Here is a 15,462-nt window from a genome sequence, read left to right as displayed (position 1 = left end):
ATTGTAAAATTGGTTTTATATAAAATTTTAAATTGATTTTTTTTAGTTACTTTTTTCTTAGTGCAGCTGGGTTAGTGAAAAAAGATTCTAAATACAAATTTAATGATCTACTTACCTATTACATGTTTTTTTTTCCAAATGCCATACACTGTTTCCCTCACCATGTAGGACAAAGACCTGTAGCTCATTACCATTACAACTGAACTTCATACATTTCACTTCAAAAGAAGAGACATTTTTTCAGTGTTTATTAAGGCCTAAAAATTTCTAGATGTACAGGGATAATGTGGGTACAGGGAATGATAATGTGGTAATTATAGACAATGTCAAGGTTCTGTGTTACCACATTGTACATTATAAATCCTTTGTAAATACTGTAACATATCAAGTACCAATATCTTGAGGCCAAAATTAAATATTAGATAATCCAAATGTGTAGCCTCATAAAATAAAGTTATTATTGTTATTATTATTTAAAACATAATAAACTAAAAGTAAAACAATAAGAGAGCCACAGTTGACCTCAGTTGCTGACCTTGAATACATGTATGACTTACTGAATCATAAATGGTAATAAATGTGTTTTGTAAAAACCAGTAGCCCCTAAAAGGGGCCAAGTGCCACTATTTAGATAAAGTTGGAAGCAGATCTATAATGATGCTATAGACCAAGTTTCATGAAGATGCACCAAACAGTTCAGGAGAAGAAATCATTTAAACACTTTTCTATTTTTAGCTCTAGCGACCCTAAAGGGGATATGGACCCTATCTGAACAAACTTGAGAGAGGACCTTATAAAGATGCTACAGATCAAGTTTTGACGAAGACCCATCAAGCCGTTAATGAAAAGATATTTCTATTTTCAGCTTTAGTGGTCCCCCAAAGAGCCTAGCACCTCATCCCCCATTTGAACAAATGTGGGAGAGGACCCTATCATGATGGTAAAGATTTTGTCAAGCAGTACATGGAAGAAGTCTTTTAAATGCATTTTTTATCTTAAGCTCTGTATGGGTTGGGGTGTTTGGGAGACCTGGGGGGTAAAGTGGGTGGGAGCTTGAAGGATTTAGTGGTGGGTTCCCCAAGGAACATTTCCGGGACTTACGTAAATTTCTAAATCTTACTAGCAGTTTTTGGGCAAAATTGATTTTAAAGACTTTCCTTTTGGTTGCCATGGCAACAAAACTTCTCAAAGGCTGACTTAGATTTGAAGGAATCTGAAATGTGACAATCAAAGGAACATTCTTGAAAGCTATGTTTGAAATTGGCTTGGTGTCCTAGTTGTTCTTTAAAGAAATTATGGAGAACATAAATTTAAGTACCTGCAAATTTCATGTGAGCTTGAACCTAAATCCAGAGATAATGCTAACCTGGCTGTCCCCAAACCACGCACAGAATTCTTTCGCAAATCCCTATCTGGACGTGTAATCTGGAATCTATTCCAGCATATATTCGAAAAATTCATAAACTCATACCATCAATGGAAGTACTCTCAGGCTGGGACCACCAATGTTAATATGTAATTTCATGGTTTAAGCAAAATTTTCTTTAAATTTTGGGAATAAATTTTGTATAAATGCATGCCTTTGCTGTTTCTTTTTATTACCTTCTTGTGTTTTTTACATTTGTTCATTATTAAACTTTCTTTTCAGGTTTGTTTCTCAGCTGTACAGCTGTATATTTATCAATCATTGCTGTTCTCTGATTGGTAAATATTGTAATTAATCTTGTATTTTTTGTTTGATAATGTGGACCATATTGAAAATTGGTTAAACACCAAATATGTTATCAACGTAAAATAAAGCCGTTATTATTATTATTACTTTAGGACAAAACAAAAACTGACAAGGAATAATACCTTTTGCTTTGGTGTTCGCAGCTCAAACCTTTCGCCTCATGGAAATATGAACATGTATTGTTAACTTCTAACCCTCTAAAATACAAGAACAGAGGTGTAAATCTATAACTGGATAATAATAATCTATATTTAAATCCAGATTTAGCAACAGACAAGAACAAAATACATTTTGTTGCTGGGGAACTAAGTTACAACCATTGTTTGCAGTCAGATTATATTCTCAGGATTCACAGCAACATGTTGTAACAGTAACAGTAGTCTACACTTTCCAAAAACACTTTGTAAACACTGTTTCAAAATTAACATATACAGCTGCATAATTACAAATGTGTGTCTTTCAGCAACATACTAATAATAGTGTTAAATACATTTTTAAGTCAACCAGTGTTTGTATGTAGCTTTAAAAGTAAAGACAACAAGAGCTGTCCATAAGACAGCCAATGCTCGACTATTCGAATTGTTGTCCCAGAAGCAGGAAAATGTTACCCCAAAGTTAAAATATCTATAGAGTTTCAGTCCAATATCTGCATTAGTTTTGGAGATAGTAACTGCATGCAAAACTTAACCAGAAGTTTTATGTTCAAAAGGGGACATAATCTGGCCAAAATGTATGTCTGAGTTATGGGACTTGATGCAATCAATTAGTTTTATAACCCCAAAGGCACATGTGAAGTTTCAATTAAATATCTGCATTTGTTCTGCAGATAGTAACTTGCACTCAAAACTTTAACCAAAATTTTCTAAGTCTAAAAAGGGCATAATTTGCCCAAAATACATGTCAAGGTTATGGAACTTGACCCAGTGAGGTTGGTAATTGATCTAGAAAAATAAAAAATAAGTTTCAAATCTATATGCCTTTAAGTAAGTATGTATTTGCATGTAAAACTTTAAACCAGGATTTTCTAAGTCCAAACGGGGCACAATTTGGCCAAAATGCAGGTCAGAGTTATGGGATTTGTTGCTATCAGCTAGTACTATTACCCTGAAGACATATGTGAAGTCTAAATTCAATATCTGCATTAGTTTCGGAGATGGTAACTTGCATGTAAAACATTATGAAGGATTTTCCAAGTCCAAAAGTGGGCATTTTTTTTGCCCAAAATACATGTCAGAGTTATGGGACTTAATCCAGTGAGGTTAGTAATTGATCTAGAAAAATAAAAAATAAGTTTCAAATATATATGCCTTTAAGTTACTAGCTGTATGTACTTGAATGCAAAACTTTAACCAGGATTTTCTAAGTCCAAAAGGGGCATTATTTGGCCAAAATGCAAGTCAGAGTTATTGGACTGGATGCTATCAACTAGTTTTATGACCCTGAAAACACATGTGAAGTTTCAATTCAATATCTACATTAGTTTTGGAGATAGTAACTTGCATGTAAAACTTTAACCAGGATTTTCTAAGTCCAAAAGGAAAGAGGGCATTATTTGCCCAAAATACATGACAGAGTTATGGGACTTGATCCAGTGAGGTTGATAATTGATCCAGAAAAAGAAAATTCAAATCTATATGACTTTAATAATGCATGCAAAACTTTTAATTAGGATTTTCTAAAAACATAAAAAGCTACCATCATTCAATTTTTGGGTTTGTTTACCTTGTCAAAAATCAAAGCGCTCAAAGCGCTGATGGTGGCTGCTAATCAATGTTTAAAATATTACAAAGAAAGCGACAACTGAGGAATTGTTAATATAAACCATAAGAGTTTTAATATTCGGCTTTGCTTTCAAAATTAATCCTTTTTCACTGCCAGTCATTGTTTACACTGATTCAGTCTTTAACGAATAGTTTTGATCCTTTTTGATTATTAGTGACGAAAACTACAACATAAATTACATCGAAGATGTTTTACTACGAATAAACAATAAAAGCTTTTTCGCCAAATCATTCAGCTTTTAAGAATTCTTTTTAAAGCTTTTGGGCAGTGTCTGTCATGAATTATTATACACACTGATTGTCCGTATCTGATAGCTGTGGTTCTCATGAGACTTTTGTGAAAGAAAACAACAGAAACATGCACCACAAATGCATCTCAGAATGTCAGTTCTGCAGCCAGTGTATTTTAGAGGTGCATTATTTATCACTCCATCTGTTATACTCAAAAGTTCGCTAGACATAACAGCAGGCTTCGCAAAAATGCTGGACATTAAGTCAGACAAACTTACAACTTTAGTCAGACCGAGAAAAACGTCGAAAAATATGTAACTGGCGAAACGAAACCGTTTTAATTTTTATACATATATTGTATCAATCCAGATATATTGAGAAGCACCATCAGAAAACCAACATAGTTCCTTTGCAACCAGCATGGATCCAGACCAGCCTGTGCATCTGCGCAGTCTGGTCAGAATCCATGCTGTTAGCTTTCAAAGCCTATTGCAACTATGAACTAGAGAAACCGTAAGCGAACAGCAAGGACCCTGACCAGAGTGTTTGATCTGGGTCCATGCTGGTCACAAATGCACTATGTTGTTTTTCTCATGGTGTGACTCGAATGAATTTAGCTGAAGTGAGCAGAATCTGTCTTGAAACAATTCAATTTTTAAGTTGGTCAAATCTGTTTTCCGACGACTTGCTACAGTCTGACAGATTGCCGTTTCAAACAGGCGAGTATAAGTATCATCGCTGCGCCCACTTTCACAGGCTTACAAGGTGATAAAATCGTGATACAGTAGCACCACTTAGTCAAAGCGAGCTTGCAACATTTGTCAGCTTGGGTGACCTGTGGGTTTCCACATTGATAATTCGTGTTTTGTCAGACGAAACTGTACCAAATACATGTGTATCTATGCATACATATAGTATCTTATATTGTAATTTGCTGAAGGAAGATTATCCATGAGGGAATATTATTTAGAAAACATACATGTCTTTGATTCTCACGGCAGGTCACATTGCAAACAATATCGAATGAATTTTAACTGAATGTTCTTTTATTTTTGTTCACTCTCGTATTGCTAAGCATGTTTTAGTATATTTTGTTCTTGATATAACGATGAACTATACATGTTCAAGTTATATCCATAAATTACTGTCCTGTTCATAAATCATCTCACTAAATTTGCGCTAATGTGTTAATTGGCAGTATCAACTCCTGAGGAAATCCATATCACTGCTGATTATCGATTTTCTATAAATAGTCTAATTAACATGTGGTCATATTTTTGCGTGCTTGAAACGAAGTCGAAAATTCAGTAACATTCTTAGATCACTAGGGTTGCACAGGGTCACTCAAAATGATTTTTGAAAGACCCTGGGTTGCATTAATATAAAATCTTACAATTTGATAGATATGACGAACATTTAAGTTTGTTCTGACATATTCGAAAAGTATTACAACTTGCTGGAAAAGCTATCAGAGGTACAAACTAGTATTGTCTATGGACCGGAAATGTTTGGAAACTTTTCCGTTGAAATTCCGTTTCTATTTTTAGCCGCGGATTACTGCTAGCAGAAGTCATTGTTCTTTATCAAATAAAGCCTTAAATTTCGGGAGTTATACATGTGACACTGCGGTTAGGAAACATTTTTGAATTGTCAGTCTGGATTCCCAGGCTAGGTTTCTATATATATAAGCTACCTTTTCTACGTTATAAGCTACGTGACCTCTGGGGCAGTACTATGCAATAGCTAATCAATATCATCGCTCCAGTTCAGGTGACATGAGGTTATCATTTATTCACGTGACCATAAATTTGCATATTTGTATTCATACACGTGGTTGTTTTAATTATAACGTTGACTTCAGTTTGTATTGATTTTAGTCGCCGAATTTACGTTAAAAATGGTATTAAGGCATACAGTCGACATTGTATTAAGAGACCACCCAAGGGACTGCTAAGAAGTGGTCTCTTAATGGAATGGTCACTTAATGAATTTCACTCAGATGAAAAGAAAAGTTAAATGTAACTGTATTTATTATGAACATACATGTATGGTTTCAAAATATGTTTTAACATCCTGAACACTTTTCCAAGTCCACAAACTGTGAAAATTATGACAATATTATTTGTCAGTTTGACTGATACAAAGGTTAATTGCATTCAGCCACGTGCAAAACGTACTCGCTAATTACACAGATGAAGAAATGCCCGCTAGAATTTTGGTACCCGGTCGCTTAATAGATACTTTTGTCGAATATTTTACCTGTCGGGACATGATTAATGTGGTCGCTAGGCGTTTAATAAAAAAGTCGTTTAATAGAATGAATTTATATACTGAAAACGTTCGGGAGGGATTTTGACTGGTCGTTTAATACAAAAATCGCTTAATAGAGGTGGTCGCAAGTACGATGTCGACTGTATATTGTAGCTTTGCATATTCTGCACGTTGTGTAGATAATTGTTTACCTGGAAAGCTTGGAACTATTTTCGGTTGTGTTGTTAGGATGGTCTTAAGAACTGACAAGATTTCTCAAACAGAGTATTCTTTTTGACACTGGTGGCAGCAGCCACCAATAACTATGAGTCCTCCATGACGGTAAAGACCGACCCTACTGGCTTATCAACTAACTTCTCTTACAAAATGTGTCTTATATTTATGCCAAGATATATTATAAGTCACTGATGTATGTCAGTTTACTGTAACCTTGAACTTCATGGCACAGCTCTGAGTTATGAACATGAAAGTCATCTTGATATGGTCAAAATTTGTTCCAAGTTGTTTGAGAATTGGCCTTTGTCTTAGGAAGTTACATATAGATGAAATATGGAGTCTGACAGAATGCTGGATGTATGGAAAAGTGCCTGTGATCCTGATAATCTGTCTAGGAATTTAAGTAGGGAACTAACAAAACTGTAACAGACTCACACAGAACAAAATACAATCACTCTTCTATCATATTTCCTTCAAACTGTAACAACTCTCACCTGAACTGCAGTTTTTTAGCCGCCTCCTCTCTTCTGTGTCTGTACTAAAACCACTACAACCTGAAAATACAATTTATAAAACCCCCACTTTCTTCACGTTAGGTTATAGTAGCAACATAATTTATCAAATGTTTTGAAAAAGTATTTACAAGATATTTGGTTGTTTCAGTGTAAGTTCAAAATAACTTTCATTAAGAGAACATCAGATACAACAGTTTTACAAGCAGTCACAAGCAAAAACTTAAGTTCTGGTGTCCAAGAGTTAATGATATTTTGATTCAACACGTGAAACAAACAAATTTCCTTTCGTTTCATTTTATTTTTATTTTCCCAAGAGTAGTCTAGTATAATATTAAAAATATATTTTACATTAATTTTGTCACCTAGAATGGTCCATCTGACACAGACAAGTATATATGATAAAAATCAGCAGTCATTCCATGAAGTCAAATGTCTTTCATTCAAGAAAACCATCAAGGTGGTTTCAATTTATTTATAGATGACTGGACATGTAAGTATGTCCAAAATAGGCACCTATAAAGCTAGACTGTTATCCTGTGACCTAACCTCGTACTCAAATTTAGATGTTTAGATTTTGACAAAATTACAGATCATATGGTGACTTTCCAGCTTTGATGGTGGATGAAAATCCCCTCTGCATTATTTCTTCAACAGCAGGCACCTGGGTAGAACCACTGACTTCCCACAATCCAGCTGGATGGCTTCCTCACATGAATTCAATGTGAGGTTCGAACCAACATTGATGTGACGCAAGTGATTTGAAGTCAGCAACCTTAACCACTCAGCCACGGAGACCCCTACATTCAAAGTTCAGAATATATCTAGAATATTCACAGGTGTTTAATTAGAGTATTGATGTTTTATTTGGCTATTACTGAAAGTACTATTATGACACTTGACACTTCAGCACTTACTGACCCTTAAATTCCATTTGTGTTATAACCTTTAGTCTGCTGGGGGCAAGTGAATCTGCATTTACGACCAGTGCAGTGCAGTATATTTGCATACTTTGACAAAAGCTCTGGAGGTTTCACAGCAGTCTGATCCAGAACCACCTTCTTGCTTGGCATTTCAGCAGCAGAATGTTTCCATTCAGCATAATGCAGAAAGGAGAGGTGGCTAAGTTTTTTGGCAGTGCAGTCATATATTAGATTGCCTGATTAGGTCCTGGAGATCTAATAAAAATGCTTTACAAGTTACCTGATATTAGAGCTTCAACCATTGAATGCTTGGCTGGACACACACTTTCTGTCTTGTGAGGTATCTGGTCTGTTCTGGTGAAGGTACAGGATGCCAGTGGTACAGGTCTGATGTTCTGTGTTCATCAATACTGACGTATCTGTAAATGGATGCTAATGAGAAGTCTATAATGGAAATTCTTCTGTATATAAGGCAGAGCAAAGCAGCTGTTCGCACTGTGTGTATATATTTTTTTTTAAATCTTTCTTCTTGACTGCTCCTAGGTACAATGTCAGACAGTTTCCTTCTCAAAATAACAATATGTCCTGTCTGAATTTAAAGACATGCACTCGTCACATTTCATTATAAGTTCAATCTGCAGATTATTTACTCTGTTTCGAAAATATTGATCTCTGTATAGTATTTTTTCCATAATTCAAGAAAATTATTTTGTAAACATAAAATTATATAGTAAAAAAATTCTACCTCAGGGATCGGCTTAACTCTGTTGAGCACTTGCCCATAGGGTAATTTTCGGGGATCTTTCAAACATTTCAAATATTTCACTTGTATGATGGACAACCGAGTATAATTTTTGCTTGCCCACATTCTACTATTACCTGCCCCAGGCAATAAGGTAGTTCTCAAGTTTTTTATCAGCAACAGTTTTCCATGTTCAGGCCCCTGTGAACTTGACCTTTGATCTACTACCCTAAAAATATTACAGGCCCTATCACCCTATGAAGTTTTAAGATTCTGGGTCAAACAGTTCTCCAGTTCTTGAAAACAAAATTAACAGTGACAGAGACATAGCCCCTGTTATATTGACCTTTGACTGAGTGACCCCAAAAACAATAGAGGTCATTTTAACTCTGAAGTCGTATCACCCTATAAAGTTTGAAGGTTCTAGGTCAAATGGTTCTCAATTAGTTACTGACAGGAATGGATTTCCATATTCTAGCTGCTGTGACCTTGACCTTTAATAGAGTGACCCCAAACAGGGCTCCAGATAAGATGCGTATTAGCGTAAATTACGCTTTTAAATAATGCATATACGCATGTCTGATAATTTTTAAAGCATATAAAAATGTACATGAAATTAATATAGAAACACACTATGACTTTTTTACTAGCGTAAACAAAACCTGAATCGTCTGGATGCTATCTGTAACAGAGCACGATAGGCATTAATTATCCCACATTGACCATACACATGCATTGAATGGTACTCAATAAACCTAGGTTAAACTGTGCTGCACCACGAGAAAACCAGCACATTGCATTTGCGACCAGCTTGAATCCAGACCAGTGCGTGGATAAGCAGGCTGGTCTGGATCCATGCTGGTTGCAAATGCACTATGTTGGTTTTCTCATGGTGTAAAAAGTTATCACGCTGTCCCGAAACGTGTTATTATCTGGACTAGGATCCGTAGCCCTAGACACTTCAATAGCTCTAACCTTTCTTCGTGGATATGTTGAAAGTAACATAGCTTCAACACCAGGTTTTTAATAGGACAAAATCACTACATGAATTTGAACAAACAATCTGCGATCTTTTATCTTTATTTGACCTGAGTTTGACTCTAAAGCAGATATTGAAATTTCAGAAAAGTTACATTTAGACATTCTTTTGTGCGTAGAATTAAGCAAACTCCAATGCAGTGATCTCCCTTGCCACTTCGGTCATTGATCACTGCAAACACATTGTTTTTATCTAAAATTCAGCTAACTGGACTTCTTTTGATTTTGTAATTTTTTAGTTAATTTTTCCCAATGTTTTCGAAGTTTACACTTCTTTTAGCACAGGTGAATGTTCCATGATAAAAGAATAATGATTCTGAATAAAAATGGGTAATTATTTACATGATTGCTAAGTATCTTGAAACGAAACTGAAAGTAAACAAACGAGTATGTCGACGTTAATCTTTCACGCCATTCACTATAATTATGCTGTCACTGACCACAAGCCGAAATGGATGGAGGCTTTTTTATTTCTTGCTGGCCAAGATATGTAATTGTCAAAAGTTTGGTAGATTTCTGTACTATATCAACATACAGGGCTTTTTTCTGCTATAAATCTACCTCCTGTAAAAGGAGGTAATCCCAATGCAAAAAAGTATGTTTTTTTCCCAAAGTTGAATTTAAAATTCCCAAATGATTATATCTTTTAGGGTTTTTGCTGTTTTAAGATAGTTTTGCTGATTTGTATGTATATTTAGTAAATTACCATACTGTTGAACAATTACTGAAATGCAATTCATCAATATTTCACACAAAAACACATTTATGTAGATTTTGGTAATTTGCACAAATTGTCCCAATTAAGACAATTTCTGAGAGCATTTTCCCCAATTCCACCGGTGTCGGTGGCATTCCCAAATTGATGAAAAAAAGGCCTGACATATAAGTTTATTTTAAAACCGATCATCACGTGATGAACAATGGTCACATGAATATATTCTTGTATCTATATACATACATGTACATTCATTTTATAAATTTATATTGGCTAATAATACACTGATAACATCAAAATATTACTATTGTAACATCATTTTATGTGTATGGGTCACTAGTATTTGATCTACTTCATACTATATCGTAAAACCAAAAATCTGCACATTGTATCCCTACGTAACCAGGATACAAAAAAACCGTAGGGTGTGGAAAGTGTTGTGTTTATGGGCCATATATGCTTCGAATTGTTGAGGCTGAAGATTGGCAGTTTTGAGACGTTTTCTTGCTATACCTTTTATGTGCGTCTTGCGACCCAGATTGACTCCAGCTATAGTTGTATCGCTATTTTACGCATACTTCTCGTTGTCAACCCGAAACGTCGGTGTGGTTAGTAAGTATGGATTGTATTTTATTCATTTCAATCGCTTTCAACTTTCAATATAGCATGTTTATCATAGAAATCAAGCTACAAAATATACGCGTGGAACCTCAACGCATTTGTTTATCCGGACGTGACGTCATACCTGCTTTCACGTGCGGCAAACTGCATGCAAATTTTATTTGAGCCGCGCCATGTGAAAACCAACAGAGTATTATCCAGACCAGCCTGCGAGGATCCATGCTGTTCACTAGTTTCTCTAATTCCTATAGGCTTTGAAAGCGAACAACACGGGTCCTGACCAATTGCGCGGATGCACAGGCTGGTCTTGATCCATGGTCGCAAGTTTACGCATTATGTTTGTTTTCCCATGGCGCGACTCATTTAAAGTTGGAGAAAACATTAGTTACCGACATAATAGCTTTATTTACCAACATTCAAGTCACTGTACCGGACAGTTGCCATAGAATATGAACTCGCATGTGGAGGTGCGTTCTACCCATTTTTAGCTTACAAAATGGTGACAAGATACAAGAAATTTTATTTTGAATTGGTCTTTAAAATACATATAACATTAGATCTAACAACATGACTGGCATAAACTTAGGATAATAATAATAACATATTATGGTGAGCTTTTGTGATCGCCCGTCGTCCGTCGCCGCCCTCAATTACACACGTGAACACGATGGAGACCACACTTTGCAATCAACTTAATCACAAGTTGTATTGACATAATATCTTGGTTACTTTTGAAAACTGGCCAGATCCCACCATGGGTTCCAGACTTATGCCCTCTTAATGACCAAAATTTTCTATCGGGCCTATTGAATTGGTTTTGTAGAATACAGAGACTTCATTTATGGTTTGATTCCATACAAACTTGCAAAATATCTTCAATTCTAACACGATCAGATTCATTTTCCTATTAGGCCTAAACAAAGAAGGTAGAAAACAGTGAATTAATATATAAAACAAATCACTGTTCTGACATCACCATTAATATGGCGTTAAATGGCATAGCGGTGCGCTGGAAAAGAAACCAATTGAAAACGGGCAAATATTTAATGAATGTCGTCAAGGATGTATTTAAAAATCCTTGGTAACGTGTTAGAATCGAAATAATATATCTCATTTAGTGATTTGTTCTTGAATAAATCATTGTTTGTTGTTCATCTGAGGGCAACAGCGACAATATTTTCAAGTGCCTTACCACTGAAATATACTCCCGGTTTCACTCTGAAAACAAAATTACTTCTCAGGGATGGTTTGTTCTTTTTCTTCTTTTATCATATACTATTTATAAGCTAATAATGGCAAACTTTCAGTGATGAAACATTATGGCCATGCCATGGCTGTTTTTGTTAAGTATTTTTGGATGTTCTTAATTCGTAGGTAATTCAACATGGCTGTATGACATTTGCGATTTATATGATCTTTAAAGTTCAAGGTTTGTCAAGAAATGCACCGAGATATCTAATACCGTGTTCACACTAGCAGAACGGTTTTATTTTTATTAGGCACTAATTGGCTATAATTGGTATTTGACATTCAAAACCCATCAAAATATAATCTAGTTTGCGTCCACACTAGGCAAAGAAATGTGGTTTAAATATATACATGCAATGTTGGAAGTTAACAAATATCTTGCAATAAGCAAAAAAGGTTACAAAGAATTGAGGCTAACAGAAACAAAAGGGGTCATCATATTTAACTTCTGTGTTTCATCTAAGAATTTCTGTTCATTCCATCTATTGTCCTTTTGAGCGTCAGCATGACTCCATATCGCAATTTAATGTTTTTGTTTCAACAACAGTCCAATTACTTTTGCCAGCCACAGCATCAATTGTTTGATACAAAAAAGAAACACATGGTATTCTTCCTCCAAAAGGTAAGATCTGTAGATTTGGGATTGTAAAACCAGTTATAACCCACATTTGCGTTCACATTTGTAAAATAATGTAGCATTACTTTTTAATGTAGTATTAAAACCACCTCCCGAGGTAGTTTTAAGGTGAAGAAGGTGTAATGAGCCGGATTTTCAAAAACAATTTACATCCTAGATAACATACATAGATTACAGCAAAAGTTGATCTTCACCCGATGTACAATTATCGAAAAGACCAGATGCACACATTTTACGCAAATGACGTCGAAAATTCACCTTTAAGCCTAGTCGGAAATAGTGGTGACGTTGCCGTTTTCCTGGCGGTTAATTTAGTCTCGGGGCATTCATTTTATTTAAAAAGTATTTTGTTCCATTTTATATAATATGCCAGTCGAAACCTACACGGTGATGTAATTTTCAAATACATACTCCCGCTATTCGCTGAAGGAATGTTTATTTTATGCAAAAATCATGCCAAAATCTTTCTATGAGATTATTATTTTCGTGCGGAATGACTAAGTAGTGTGCAAAAACTGGTCCATTGGATTTTTTTAAAAACTAATATTATCTTATAAATTTATTTTACTGTAAAATGAGCAAATAAAAATCAGGGGTCACCGACTTCCTTTTCGCAGTATTGTCATAAATTTTACCCTACCCCCATTTTCTTGTGCATTTTTCAAACATAAAATGTCATAAGAAAATCATTTGATAAATCAATGAAATACACGTCTACCAGATAAATGTTAGCCCACAGCGACACTGACTGCACGCGAGTTTGTTAAGTGATAAGTTTGAGGCTGACTCTTTCCGATTAATTAAGTTGTAACCATAAATCTTAGCATGTGTTGTTCCAAAATCTGACCTCTACGGAAATGACGTTTCTTGTGTAAATTGGGAGCATGCATTTACTGGTCCATAGAATTTTTTTAAAATTTACACAATTATTTTAAAGGCATTTCTCAGCAAAATAACGAAAAAAAAGTCCTTGACTACCGACTTCGTTTTCGAGCTATGAAGTCGCAAAAATGATAATCTCGAATGGCGCTATGGGCGGCGTTTAACGTTGCGCATTTTCCCGCTTTTTTCTGACGTTACGCAAACGTCTTATTACTAAAACTGTGTATGCTGTTTGCAAATAGATATTTAGCCATTCCGTTTTAAAAAATCTAATATTTTCTAAAACATACTTTTATTCTTGTATTTCCAAATCATTATATTTCATAGTTGTCTTTATCACGTAAACATATGTGGTAATTTTCAAGTTACCTACTTAGATTGTACAATTGCGAGACAAAACACAATTAAGCCGCAGTGTATATACACGTACATATACAAATATTCGGTCGGAAATAATCTGATTTTACATTGTATACCGTGGTGAAAAGAAAGCCGTACATTTTTTTCGCATGAAATGTTAGGACATATTTCAAGATTTTTTTTTTAAGTATAATATACGGTGCAACTGGTGGTAAATTTCTTTGCATAGAGAATGTAACAATTTGCAATATATCTTTTTATGTGTCCTATCCAAGTTATGTTTGGTCGGGGCAATTAGTGTTCCCCCGCCCGTCCGTCCGTCAGTCCGAAATAGTGTCTGACGTATCTAAGAAAGTATTGACCCAGAGTAATCAAACCTCACAAGATTGTTATCAGTATTACCATTTGAGTATATAATGTTTTAACTTGACCTCACATAGTCAGACCGGTGTTATGGCCCTTGACGTAGTCGAAAATATACATAAAATTGTGTCGCATGTATCTCATTAAGTGCTTCAAGATTTTGTTACATTTATTTTAAAAAATGATAGAGACATGAAACCATGTAGGAATAATATGCAGCATGCAAAGTTGCAACATATTCGGGACTGAGCGACCGCCAGTTTACTTGCTTTTGCTATAATTTATCTTTTGGAACTACTGCATCTACAAACCTGCTACAGAGATGTTGTCAGTAATAAATGTTGAGCAAGTTGATACCGTTAGGAAGTTTGGAAACAATAACAGTTAAATTGTCGGTAAATCATTTCTACCTACAATACGAAACAAAACACAAACCTCAAATTTTAAAGTTTTTCATAATTTTTCATTTTTATTATGACAATGCGTTTGATAACTGCTATGCTATGTATCTTATACAGCAATGATATAAAATGTCTGATTGATAAATAAAATTTATACACATCAGCAGTCTTCAAAATATATAAGAATTTTGACATGCCTTTCATAATTCTCAAGCCTATACCCATTATCATATAGAAAAGACATTTAAGTATGTTTTCCGACTGCTTGCGAGCCCGTTGCGCATCTTCGTTTTTTCTTCCCGGAAGAATGCTCCAAAACAAGGCTATAATTTATGAATACTAATAAGCTTTGATAATGTGGCAGTTGAGTCTAATAAGTCCAGGGGTGTTCAAAGATAATCCATCACAGATCTATTGTAAAGCAAATATTGGATTTACCTGTATTGGAAAATAAACAGTGTCGATTGTATTGAGGTCAACTGCCACATTATCAAAGTTTATTAGTAGATGCAAACACCAACGATAATGTTTACAAACATAGGGAATTCAACATTTTTTTTTAACTCACAAAAACTTCATGAAAATCATTCTTATAATACAGGTAATAAATAGCTATACTACAAGTTTTTGGGGGGACAATTTAGGCCCTGCCGAAATAAATGTTTTCAAAACTTCATACGCAAATGTATTCAGTCAATCTTTTTTTCAGCATTGTATTAAGAATATAGACCTTATATATGACACTGTCAATTTGGAACTAAAAATCTTGTATATCTCATATTTTTCATG

The 15,462-nt window shown here is 34.8% G+C and overlaps 1 long non-coding RNA gene across 3 annotated transcripts; it reads right to left on the bottom strand.

Moving 5' to 3' along the window:
* Positions 1-136: 136 nt before the first annotated feature.
* On the bottom strand, positions 137-10,893 carry LOC128553352 (uncharacterized). 3 transcript variants are annotated; one of them, XR_008369325.1, is made up of 6 exons: positions 10,675-10,893; positions 7,947-8,085; positions 6,726-6,785; positions 1,855-1,929; positions 1,319-1,432; positions 137-218 (listed from the first exon to the last, which is right to left on the bottom strand). It is a non-coding gene; the product is annotated as an uncharacterized LOC128553352 (long non-coding RNA). The 3 variants fall into 3 exon arrangements; XR_008369327.1 differs by having other exon boundaries at positions 1,319-1,425; XR_008369326.1 differs by lacking the exon at positions 1,319-1,432.
* Positions 10,894-15,462: the final 4,569 nt, after the last annotated feature.

The sequence above is a fragment of the Mercenaria mercenaria genome, unplaced genomic scaffold, assembly GCF_021730395.1.
Source record: "Mercenaria mercenaria strain notata unplaced genomic scaffold, MADL_Memer_1 contig_3729, whole genome shotgun sequence".
NCBI classification, from domain to species: Eukaryota; Metazoa; Mollusca; class Bivalvia; order Venerida; family Veneridae; genus Mercenaria; species Mercenaria mercenaria.
This window is presented reverse-complemented; position numbering and strand designations above follow the sequence as displayed.